At 35.7% G+C, this 13,805-nt stretch overlaps 1 long non-coding RNA gene across 1 annotated transcript; it reads right to left on the bottom strand.

The window, feature by feature from the left end:
- Positions 1–9,385: 9,385 nt before the first annotated feature.
- Positions 9,386–10,333, bottom strand: LOC110938474. Its single transcript, XR_002591422.1, has 3 exons — positions 9,884–10,333; positions 9,685–9,722; positions 9,386–9,583 (listed from the first exon to the last, which is right to left on the bottom strand). It is a non-coding gene; the product is annotated as an uncharacterized LOC110938474 (long non-coding RNA).
- Between the last annotated feature and the right edge of the window lie 3,472 nt (positions 10,334–13,805).

Below are 13,805 nucleotides of genomic sequence, written 5' to 3'. Positions count from 1 at the left end.
TACTAAGGGAAACTTGAACCAGCACCCCATGCACAAAAACAGGGCCATCCGACAAATTTTTCTTCATTACAGCAAGTTCAGCACGGGTCGTGCCCACCCAACATGGCCCCGTGCTGCACAATCTGCAGGAAATGCCCAGTTCAGGTAACTGGACACGGGGCGTGCTCACTGAACACGCCCCCGTGCCCAGGCTTCTGTTTCTTTTTACCAATTTTTGTTACTGGCGATCTGAACACGGGGCCGTGTCCAGACGCCCAGTAACATAAAATTTTGCTTTTTCACACCTTTTTACACATTCAATCAACCTAAAAACTTATTTTTGGGACACATTGAGGACATTGTGTAATTTAAGTGTGGGGGGATGCTAAAACTTTGAATCTTGCAAGTGCTAATTACAAGCCTTACACAAAACTCTATTGGAACCGCTAATCACCCCAAATTTTTTCAAAAATTTTTCATTTTTTTTACTTGTCTAGGTTTAATTTGGGAATTTCAAATTCTAAAAAGGTTATATTTTTACAAATTTACAACTTATAGCGTCGTGATAAAAAGAATCAACATAAAAAAATTATGAAATGGCATGACAAGTTTAGTTAAAATTTGATTATATATACTTGATTACATAAAAAGCCATTCCCACAAAAAGTGAGTTTTGAGACTTTATTGAGCATACAAATACATATCTTTAAACTAAATGCTCATTTTTCGTTTCTTGTGTGAATAGCCGTCTGGTTCTTACGACTCTAGAACTTGTCACGACGATACATTCTCGGTCCTTACCAACTTAAACCCGAGTAAGTAAATGATGGAGGCATTAGGACTAACCCTTTTTATTTCTACACCATTATTTTTTTCTTTTTTTAACCACCTACCCAAAATCCCCCTAGTTAACCCCTTTGAGCCTAAACCTTTTCATTTCTTAACCCAAACAAACACCCTTTTACCCACCAAAACCCGTTTTTATTTTAAACCCTTTGTTTTAGTAACAAGCTCGGTTTTTCTTATGACTTTCTTATGAAAAATAATATATATATATATATATATATATATATATATATATATATATATATATATATATATATATATATATATATATATATGATGATGATGATGATGATGAAGCCAAAAGAAATAAACAAACAAGTTTATCAAAAAGAACTTTGTTTGAAAGAAATGCTTCATCAAAATAAAAAGTTATGAAAAATAAAAAGTCTTACAAAAACCGATGCTTTTACGCCTTTCGCCTTTTTTCTACTAACCACTAAGCCAACTACCTACCTTTAACCCAAGCCTAACCCTTCACCCCAAAAGTCCTCTTGATATTTACAAAGGTGTATAGTTAAAAAGGAGGAGGATTGATTGCTTGGCAAGCCTATGGTAGGAGTAAGTTTCATGCCGCTCTCGAGTGATTCACTAAAATACATCTTCGGCCGAGCGTTGAGTGATGCCCCATGAGGTATGTGAACTTGTATATAAATGGAATTTTAAGAAGGCATGTTATGCCCTAATAAGTAATTTATCTTATGTAATGTTTTTAATAAATCATGACGAATAGGATTGTAAATAAATAAAAATAAAACTTAATAAAGAATCTTGGAAATCCCGACACTCTATGACAAGCCCAAAAGCCTTTTTTTCTACCCATTCCATTTGGGAGTGTAAAGCCACATTATAAAGAGTTTTGCTTGAGGACAAGCAAAGATTCAAGTGTGGGGGTATTTGATGTGCACAAAATGCAACATATAAATTACATCAATTGTGGCATAAAACTAACCCTTTTGTAGTACTAATGTTGGAAAAGGTGTGTTTTTGTCTTCCTTTTGTATTTTCAGGATTAAATGAGCTCAAATGAACAAAAGAAGCAAAAAAGGCAGCTAAATATAACATAAATACAAGAAAAGGAACAAATGTGGCATGCCCGACCTCCCGACGGTATCTTCCCAAGCAAAACAAGAGAACAGAAGGCTGAACATGCCCCGTGCTCAGTGAGCACGGGGGCGTGTCCAAGTGTCAGTAGAAAAGACAAAGTTGTAGAAGCTTCTATCACCCACCACGGGGGCGTGCCCACCGGACACGGGGTCGTGGTCAACTCTAAGATTCACAGAATCTAGGGAAATCTTGATAGTACAGATACGCTTCTGCACACGGGGTCGTGCCCAGCGGACACGGGGGCGTGGTCAACTAATGCAGACAAACTGCAATTAATGAAGAAAGAGAAGGAGGATGGACACGGGTCCGTGCCTGAGCTGCTGTTCAGGCTATAAATAGGGGTGCTTGGCTTATTTGCAAACCATCCCTTGGCACACCACCTCTCTCACACTTCACCCACCCACCACCACCATCACAACACAATCATCCACCACCATCATCCATCATAGAGTGTGTGAGTCGTCTCGGGATCCAAGATTGATCGTAAGAGTTCATGACAATCAAAGGCCATGTTTGCCTAAGTCTCTTACATCACTTGGTGAAGACAAGTGTCTAGTGTAATACTTTTTTATTTTTAATCTTTTCGCACTTTTTATTTGGTTATGTATTAATGACTTTAATAACTAGTTTCTTATGTTGAAGGTGATTCTTCCTTATCGTTTGTATGTGGTGTCTTGGCATTATTTTACTGTCTATATAAAATAAAAGATTTTCACCATTCATATCTCCACGGTCTATATGGAGATATGTTAGCTACCTGGTCGGGGGTTAAGGGAACGGTTTGGTAAGAGTCTTGCCTTGTTCAGTGTATAGATCCTGCAAGGACCAGGGTCAAATTTAGTAGGACCTCCTTCAATACCCACCGGTATTGGATGGCGGGGGTCCAAACTCTTTAATCCCCCTCATATGTAAGCTACTATTTAAACTTTAACCCGGCTACTTAGGACTGTATCCCTGCTGACTTAGACTACTTAGCCGAGGGTAATGTCACCTTCAAAAGAGGGGCCTACCATATTATGCATTAATAACTTAATTAATTATCTTTCAATAATCCGACCCTTTAGGATTGTATCCTTGCTGACTCAAACTACTGGGTTGAGGGTAACGTCACCTTCAAAAGAGGGGCTTACTACAATAACTAAGATAATCTCTTAAAAAGTGCAAAAGTGCGAAAAAAATCAAAGGTTACACTACACACGAGTCGGATCCAAGTGATTCATCTTGTCTATCCGTTTTTACTTTTATTTTATTTTTCAGCATTTTAGTTAGTTTTATTTTTCTAGTTTAAAAAACCTTTTTCTAACTTTTGATTTGATTAGACGTTGAGGATAAGCCGGTACTAAAAACTCTTGTGTCCTTGGACGGCCTCGGTATCTTACCAACACTATACTACGTTCACGATGGGTGCACTTGCCCATATGTGTGTTTAGTGTTAGTAAATATCGTGTTTTATAAATTTATAACTTGACTAAAAAGTGTAAAGGGCTTAAAATATACATAAAAATATATAACACCACACACACATCACTAACTAAGAGAAATCATCAACTGAAGTGTGGATTTGTAAGTAGGATAGCCCAAGCTATCCAAATAATCACATATACACAAGTTCAAGACTTGTTCATCACTTGTGGGTTAAAACTCTTTTAAAAAACAGAAAGTTTTGAGGATTAAAACTCTGGATTTGTATGTTACAACCTTGTTTTTAAGCACACATAATCATAGTCTTGATTAGTGTCATAAGGACATAGGAATGTATGAAGAAATCATAAGTTTAAGTATGTTTATCAAAGTGTTTGTACAAAACAGAAAGTTTCTTGCACTTTTAACTTTATTATGGTAATGTTCTAGCCTTGGTTTTCCATGGAAAACCTGTGGAAACATACCTAATGTTGTTCCAAGTGCTAAGAAGCAAGAAGAAATGAAAAAGATGGAAGATAAGTGAAGTTATGCTCACCTTTGCAACTTGATACGAATCTGTCTTGCTACTGATTTCTCAGCTGAATTTAGAGTGTTTGAGAGTGAAAGTGAGGTGTTTGCAAAGTGGAAAATGTGTGGGAGTGGGTTGGGTTATATAGGGAGTGATTAGGGTAGGTTAGTTAGTCATTTAATGGAGAAAACACATCAAAACAAGCACAAACTTGACCAATAATCGCGGCTGATTAATGATTCTACGGATTCGGGTCTCTGGCGGGACGCGAGCCAGATGGAGGTTCGGGTCGCGACCCGCGAACCAGGTGAGCTGGTGATTTTGTTTGTTATTTTGACATTTTAGTCCCTAGACTTTCATATATTAGTGTTTAGAGGTATTTTAGGGTATTTTATGTATAAAACGTAAAGTGTGAGGGTATAATATGCAACTAAAACATAAAAATAAATAATAAACAAGTATGAGTAAGTATGTTTGTCGAGAATAAGTATTGTATACGCATGAATTGAGTATTTACGACAAGTATTGTAAGTTTTACGCATTTACAAGAATTACGAATAAGACATCACATGTATAATTAATCCAAACGTATCATGCATGAAATATGTAGAACATGAATTTAAAGAAATACAAATTTTATTTATGATCCAAGCCTCGGATTTTACAACGATCAGGGGCGGACTTAGAATCTTAGTAGAGGTAGCACGGGCTACCCCTCAACCCCGTCTCTGTAGTGTAAAAATACCCCTTAACTCCATTTCCGTAGTGTAAAAATATCCCTCAACTTCGTCTCCGTTATACAAAGGATACCCCTGGTCTAAAAAATAAAAAATTGGGATACCCCTAATTTTTTGTGCTAGTTCCGCCACTGACAACGATTACAACGAGTAGACGATTACAAGAATACAAGATTTTCAAAAATAGAAATACGAACAATGTTTTCTAATTATGGAAAGTACGAAGAATCAGAGCGTTACAGGGTAGGTGGTGATGGTCGTGGGGCTAGGTGGTGGCGCAGGCGGTGACAGTGGCCATGGGGTAGGTGGCGGGTGGTAGTGGTTTACGCAAAGCTCCAACTTGAAAGCAAATACAAAGATTTAGATCCATGTGGTTTTGGATTGTATGGCACCGAATTTGTCACCTAAAATACTTGAAAATTTGATTGACGGTGTAGGAATTTAATTCTAGTGGGATGTGACTACTTTGTAACCACTGTTTTGCTTAGCAAATATATATAATATATATATATATATGATAAGTTTGAAGGCGTTATAGCTATTTCTAGTGCTGACCTAAGCATATAAGACGAAGGATGATTTGAGCCTCCCATCTTTACTTTGCAAATCTTAACTGCTTACACATTATATCATGGCTTTCTTTTAACTCAATTACACACAAGATTATGGAGTATAAACCTTCAATTACACACACAGAGGAAGAAGAAGATAGAATTATAAATTAGGGTTTGAGGGTTTATATAGAAATCAGAGAGTTGGTGGTGCAATGGCGGTGGTGGCAGGCGAAGGTGGTGGTAGTCAATGGGTGTAGGTGGCGGTAGTAGGGCCAGGGGCGGACCCACATTGGTGCCACCGGGGTCCCCGGACCCCAATCTTTTTAAAAAAAATAGTAGATTCGGTATATTAAATTGTATATGGACCCCATAAATACAATTAGGTGGACACCATAGAAATAAAAAGAAAGCTGGTGTAGTGGTAAATCTCCCTCTTTTCCATCAAGAGGTCATGGGTTCAATCCTTGATAAGCCCATTTTTCTTATTTTTTTAAAATCTAGTTCAAACCTCACTCTAACTCGACCCGAACGAGGACCGACCTGAAAATGGACCCCATTGAAATAAAATCCTGGGTCCGCCACTGAGTAGGGCAGTAGAGAGAGATGATTGCGTGTGTAATATATATATATATATAGGGGATGGTTCAAATGAAAACCACTTTTATTGTGAAAACTCGAAAACTAACTAAAAAAAGCCTAAAAAAACCTAAAAAACATACAAAAAATTTTTTTTTTTAAATTTTTTTTAGAAAAATCGCTACTTTTTATATATGGAAAAAAAATTTCAAAAAAAAAAAAAAGAAATTTTTTGGTTGTACTGCAAATGTGCACTAATACGGAAAGCCTAAACCACTTAACCCACCCCCCCCCCACCGACACCCCCCAAAAACCTAAACCCCCCACCCCCCCCCCCAAAAAAAAAAAAACCTAAATTCACCCTCCCACCAAAAGCCTAACCCCCCCCCCCAAAAAAAAAAAAACCTAAACCCCCCCACCCCTCACCCTCCCGAAAACCTAAAACTAAACCCTAAACATAAACCCGAAAAAAACCTAACCCCCCCCACCCCCACCCCCAAAAACCTAAACCCCCCTCCCCCCCACACCCAAAAACCTAATCCTAAACCTCCAAAAAAACTAACCCTAAAAGCTAAACTAGAATCAAAAAAACTAATTTTAAGCATGTAATGCACATTGTAGTACATGTTATATTGCACATGTGCACTACTATAATAATAGTATTGAAAACAAGACGACACCATAAATCTTTTTTTATGTCATAAAAAATATGCTCGAATATACTTGAATGAAAGATAAGAAAATTTGTGATCTTATGGTGCCATTTTTGTTTTAAAATGATAACGTATGGAGAAATGAGAAATGTTTGAAAAGTTATATATTTTTTGTTCCAATTTTACCCCTCCTTCATTAAAAGTCTTCCCTCCCTCCTTTTTAGTGGGTTTTAGTTGGTTTTCTAGTTTTCACAATAACTAGTAGTTTTCAAATGAAAACCACTAGTTATTGTGAAAACTTGAAAACTAATTAAGCCAAAAAAACATACCAATTTTTTTTTTTTACATACCAATTTACGCAGGTTTATGTATATAAAAAAATTTCAAAAAAAAAAAAATTTGTAGTGCACATGTGTATTATTACACATATATACTATAAAAAAAAATTTTGAAAAAAAGTTTTTTTATATATAAAAACCTGCGATTTTTATAAAAAAAAAATTGAAAAAAAAAATTTGGTGTGTTTTTTAGGCTTTTTTTAGTTAGTTTTCGAGTTTTCACAATAAAAGTGGTTTTCATTTGAACCATCCCCTATATATATATATAGGGGTAGGTTAACATACAAAAGGGCTTATCATACTTCACGTACGCTACGCTTCCAACCGTCCGATCAGGGGAATAATCACGCTTTGGACATGTAATCACGCTTTGAACATGTAATCACGCATGGGGGTTGGTTTTTTTGGGAAAATCACGCATGGAACCAAAAATAACGCACGTTATTTTGCTCAAAAATGTAATTACGCACGTTATATCCTTTGTCGCGTACGATAATGTAGGATAAGGCCTTTTGTACATTATACTTATTATATATATATATATATATATATATATATATATATATATATATATAGAGAGAGAGAGAGAGAGAGGAGAAGTATTCGTTAGCAACAACCCTTTATTTTTTTTAATATTTTTTATCTCAAAATCGCCAATTTTCGTTACCAATTTTTTTTGCTACTAAAAGTAGGGATTTCGAGTTAAAAAAATATTAATTTTTTTTGTGTGTTTTTTAGATTTTTTAGGTTTTTTAGGTGTGTAGTTTTTAGCATTTTAGCTTAGGTGGGGGGGGGGGGGGTTGGGGGGTTAGGTTTTTTTGGCGTGTTCACATTGTTTCTCATGGTTCTCACAATAAAGGTGGTTCTCAAATGAACTTTACCATATATATATATATATATATATATATATATATATATATATATATAGGGGAACGCTAAAATGAAAACCACCTCCAGCTGTAAGAATCATGAGAACCACTTTCTGGCCATTATATGAAGAAGATGGATGGATGAGATTAAAATTAGTTAAAATTAATATTAAAAACTTTTTGTCTTATTATGTTTTTAATATTTTATTGTTAAAGGGTATATAAGTAAAATTATCTTTTTTGTCTTTTTATATATATTATTTTTAATTGTCTTTTTGTCCTATTCATCAATTACTTTTTGTCTTAATTATTTTTTATTACGAAACAGTTTTTTTTTTTTGTTAAATAATTTTTTGAAATCAGATTTTTATGATAATTTTTTTTAAGATTTGTTTAAAAAACATTTTGAAGAGCCGTTTTTTTACGCCCGGCTTTTTCAGACGTCGTTTTTTTAACGCGCCGTCATTTACATTAAAAAAATTACGTTTTCCGTTTTTACGCCCGTCATTTACGTTAAAAAATTACGTTTTCCGTTTTTTAACGCGCCGTCGTTTACGTTAAAAAATTACGTTTTCCGTTTTTACGCCCGGCTTTTTCGCGCTTCGTTTTTTAACGGGTCATTTTTGCACGCCGTTTTTTTACGTTTGGCCTTTTCAAGCGTCGTTTTTTTTAACGCACCGTTTTTTACGTCCCGTTTTAACGCGGCGTTTTTTACGACCCGTTTTTTTCGCGGCGTTTTTATGCGACGCATTCACGCCCATTGTTTAGGCGCCGTTTTATCACATGGATTTTACTTTTTACAATTTACGTAGAAAAAGTTTTACGTTTTACGTAAAACTTTTTACGTTTTACGATTAACGTAAAAAATTTTACGTTTTAGGATTTACGTAAAACTTTTTACGTTTTACTTTAAAATTTTTTCGTTTTACGTTAAAGTTTTTACGATTTACGTTTTACGTAATACTTTTTACGTTTTACGTAAAACGTTTTACGTTTTACGTTAAATTTTTACGTTTTACGTTAAACTTTTTACGTTTTAGGTTTTACGTTAAACTTTTTAAACTTTTTATGTTTTACGTTAAAATTTTTACGTTTTACGTTAAACTTTTTACGTTTTACGATTTACGTTTTACGTTAAACTTTTTACTTTTTACGTTTTACGTTAAACTTAAAAAAAACAGATTTTTTACAAAAAAACAATTTTTTTAGATTTTTTTTTACTAAAAAAACTACTTTTTTACGGGTTTAAGCCTTTTTACAAAAAAACAAAAAAAAAATTTATGTCACGTTTCCCCATTTTTTACGCCCCCATTTAACTGAAAACGGACAGAGTTTCCCCTGTTTTTGAACGATCCCGACAACTAAAGTGCCGATATATTTTCAAAACGCAAACAATAACTTTTCAACAATACAAAACAAAACAATATATATAAAATTTTCATCAAAATGCCAAACGTTACAAGTCACTAAAGTATCGGTTTGATCTCGGTTCGCGTTAACTATAAAATATATCATGTAATAAAAATCCGCATCGTTAAAATGTTATCGGGTCTCGTGTCAATGGCAAGTATCATGTATTGGCACAAAACATCAAATTGTAAAATCACAACGATGAAGCATAAATCAAGAAAGATTGAACCAAACCAACTGTTCAAGGTTTATAACTAATTTCAGAGTAGAAGAAAATGAATGGCTTGAAAGAAGGAACTAAGTAGAATACCTCTTTCTAAAATAAGATCAAACAAAATGCACCCAACAAACTCCACTAATTTCTACTGAAAGTGTTTAATACCTCTTTCTAAAATAAAAGATGGGTTTGATGTTAAAGGTTCTCACTTCGCCATCATGACCTTCACGAATTCCTCGTAGTTGATCTGACCATCACCGTCGACATCAGCCTCACGGATCTTTTCATCAACTTCCTCATCGGTCAGCTTCTCACCAAGATTTGTCATAACTTGGCGAAGCTTGGATGCAGAAATGAAACCATTTTGATCCTTGTCAAACACGCGAAAAGAAAATTTATATAAAACAAATAAATCCCTAAAAGCAAAAATGCACAGATTCTACTAAACAAAAACTAAATGTAGAAACTTACCCTTTGGCTTCAGGAATTGTTACTGTCTTCTGTAACATCTAAAGAAAACAGACAAGTTAATAAGCACACCACATATTTAGCTTGTCAATTAATACTATTATAACAAGAACAGAAGCTAAATTTCCCTATCTAGTGCCAGAACCAAATTGATCTTAACAGATCTGAAAGGAAATGGAGAATGATAAGGGGTTAGGCTTACCGGAGTGAAAAGATGCTTGCTCTGCCGGCTGCCGGAGCTGGAACACCACCGCTGGTGTCAAACTTCTTGCCGGAAAAATTGGCCCGACCGCCGTTCGTTGTTGCCGGTGTCAATACTTCTTGCCGGATTAACGGTTGTTTTACCTTGAAGCCCACCGCTGCCGTTCGTTGTTGTCGCTGTTTACCATGAAGCCCACCGTCGCCGTTCGTTTGTTACCACTGTATTCCAACCGCCGCCGACCACCGTCACCATGAAAACACCATCACACTCCCCCCACCGTCTTCCCCGAACACCATCACACCACTCACCGTCGAACCACTGTCGGATCTTGAAAGAGAGATAGGCTCTAGAGAAAAGAGAAAAGAGAGACAGAGGTCTGAATTTTAATGGTGGAAAGGAGCAGGGGTTTCAAAATGGTGAAAAAAAAGAAGATCTGTTATTCAAAATGGTGGAAAGAAAGATATAGAAGTAGATGAGAGATGAGAGAGGAGAGAGGAAAGAGGTATTTAAAGTCAGGCGACTTTATTGAAGAGAGAGATAGAGATTGGACATTTGAGGTAAATGACCATAATACCCTTTGGGTTGTCAAATTCTGATTGGTTGAGAGTGGTTCTCGCGGTTCTTACAACTGGAGGTGGTTCCTATTTTAGCGGCTCCATATATATATATATATAAGGGACCGCTATCGAGTTGTAAGAACCGCGAGAACCACACCGTACGGGGCGAGGTGGACCAAATTTTTTTTTTCAAAAACGTAGATGCATGTATTATAAACACATTCGTAAAAAAAAAATTTTAAAAAAAGTGCGGTGCGTGTAGTTTTTTACACCACAAGTTTGTGTATTACGAGTCCCGTAAATTTACGGAACTCGTAAACCACAAACTTGTGGTGTAAAAAACTACACGCACGACATTTTTTTTAAATTTGTTTTTACAAATGTGTTTATAATACATGCATCTACGTTTTTGAAAAAAAAATTGGTCCACCTCGCCCTGGATCAAGTAGTTCTCGCGGTTCTTACAACTCGAGGTGGTTCTCATTCTAGCGGCCCCCTATATATATATATATATGTGTGTGTGTGTGTGTGTGTGTGTGGAAGGGCTCATGCGAGAACCACCCTTATTGTGAGAACCTTGAGAACCAATGTGAACACAACCTAAAATAGCTAAAAAAACCTAAAAAAAACCTAACCCCCACCCCCCCCCCCAAAAAAAAAAAACCTAACCCCCCCCCCCAAGCTAAATGCTAAAAAAAAACCTAACCCCACCCCCCCCCCCTAAAAACCTAAACCCCCCTCCCCCACCCCCAAAAACCTAACCCCCCCCCCAAGCTAAAATGCTAAAAACTAAACCCCCAAAAAAACCTAAAAAAATCAAAAAAAAATCTAAAAATTTTTTTTTGAATTTTTTAATATTTTTCATGTTAAAATCGCTACTTTTAGAAGCCAAAAAAATTTTTTTTTTCTTTTGGCTTCGAAAAGTAGCGATTTTTTTATAAAAAATATTAAAAAATTCAAAAAAAAAAATTTTGTGTGATTTTTAGGCATTTTTTGTGTGTTCACATTGGTTCTCTCGGTTCTCACAATAAGAGCTGGTTCTCGCATGATCTTCTCTCTCTATATATATATATATATATGTGTGTGTGTGTGTGTGTATATATATGTATATATATGTATATATGGTACCCATAAACACAAACTTGTGGTGCTCAAAACTACACTCACGACATTTTTTTTTGAATTTTTTTACAAATGTGTTTATAATACACGCATCTACGTTTATGAAAAAAAAAAATTGGTCCAACTCGCCCCGTACGGTGTAGTTCTCATGGTTCTTACAACTGGAGGTGGTTTTCATTTTAGCGGTCCCCTATATATATATATATATATATATATATATATATATATATATATAGGGTGAGGTTCATGCGAGAACCACCTTTATTGCGAGAACCGCGAGAACCAATGTGAACGGATGGCAAACTTGTAAATAATACAAAAAAATTAGACCCGCGCTCGCTCTCCGGACGTCAGCGTTGAAATTAAATTATGATCTATATCACAGTTTCAGTTCCAAACAACTATCATAACTCTCCCAAATCAGACGATTTTCACCCACAAATCTCATAAAAACATTCCGATATCAATCGCCGATACTCAATATTCAATCGCCGATACTCAATGCCGCTCCCTATTCCAACAGTTCATCAGCAAAATTCGCCATACGATCATCCTATTCAATCGCCGTCTCGAAATTAGGGCAAAAAAACGGCCGTACCGAATCGATTTAGGGCAAAAAACGGTAATACTCGGCATATTCGGCGAGGTTTACGAACTTGAAAGTTCATACAGCCATGTAAGTTCATACTATCTAATATCATACAAAGTTCTTTGTGCTTGTTCATGTATGTGCTTGTTCATACTTACAGCCGATTATATGTATGTGCTTGTTCATATAGATTAGAGTCGATGTAGGTCAATACAATTATGTGTTAGTGATTGATTTGGAATGCACATGTGCATAGATTATGTGTTTGTGATTGATTTGGAATGCACATGTGCATAATATTGTTCATGTAAATACGATTTTGTGTTTGTGTTTGTGTTTTGATTTGGAGTGCACATGTGCATAATATTGTTGTATGGATGCACATGTGCATATTTATATTACATCCGCATGTAAATACGATTATGTGTTTCTGTTTGTTTTAGAATGCACATGTGCATAATATTGTTGCGATTATATGTTTGTGTTTGTTTTGGAATGCACATGTGCATAATATTATTGTATGTATGCACATGTGCATAGTTATATTACATCCGCTCTTTATTGTCTGTCCGAGGTACTGGCTACTGGGTACAGTACTGGGTTTACTGTCTGTGCTTTTGGGATCCGTATTTACTTCCCGAGTTGTTGATCTCCGGGTTAGTCAGCTGCATACATGTAGGGTCTATTGTTAATGCTGGTAGTTTGCTGCATGTTGTGAGTATTATGTTAATGGTGCACCGGATAACAGACCTACTGTTTGTATGTCTGCAAAGTGTGAGCCTAAAGCATAGTGCTGAATTTATGATGCTGCTGGATCTTAATATAGCCTCAAAATGCTTGTGTATGGCTGTTAACAGCTGGCCGCATCAGTTATTCATTTGGTCCTGCAGTAAAAGTTCCAGGGGTATTTTGGTTGAAAAGACTGAAGGTTTTAATGTTTGTTTGTGTAGATTACAGCCGATGTTGTGCATATGTGTTTGTGTTTGTTTGTTCGTGTAGTGTGCATATGTGTTTGTGTTTGTTTGTTCGTGTAGTGTGCATGTGTTTGTGTTTGATTTGGAATGCACATGTGCATAATGCGATAACTTATTTTTATACGTATGGTTTTGGTTCATGTATATGCTTGATTGGTATGCACATGTGCATAACGTGTTAGAATGCACATGTGCATAATGTGATAACTTATGGTTTTACTGATAACTTATGGTTTTGGTTCATATTTATGATTGATTGGTATGCACATGTGCATAACATGATAAAGTATGTTTAATTTGTAACCGAATTTGTTTTTGTCGGGTCAATGTGTTAACATGTGTATATATTGATAAATTGTTTAATAGTTGTATGTATGCACATGTTCATAATTATAGTTGCTTAGTTATAGTTATGCGCGTTGCTTAGTTATAGTTATGCGCGTATGTTAGTGTTAATATACATTCTCCTTGTATGCAGTAAAATGGAAAAAAAAACAAAGAAAGTTACGTTTCTACTGAAGCCGAGAGATGAAGGGTCAAAAAGAATGCCTGATGCGACGGAAGACGAGCATGCGGTTGTTAAGCAAAAAGGTTAGAAAGTATTTGAGAACTTACTGTTAATATTAGTATTGTTAATGACGCAATATGCATTTTATGCACATGTGCATTATCAGTTTTTT

This window comes from Helianthus annuus, chromosome 1, assembly GCF_002127325.2.
Source record: "Helianthus annuus cultivar XRQ/B chromosome 1, HanXRQr2.0-SUNRISE, whole genome shotgun sequence".
NCBI classification, from domain to species: domain Eukaryota; kingdom Viridiplantae; phylum Streptophyta; class Magnoliopsida; order Asterales; family Asteraceae; genus Helianthus; species Helianthus annuus.
This window is presented reverse-complemented; position numbering and strand designations above follow the sequence as displayed.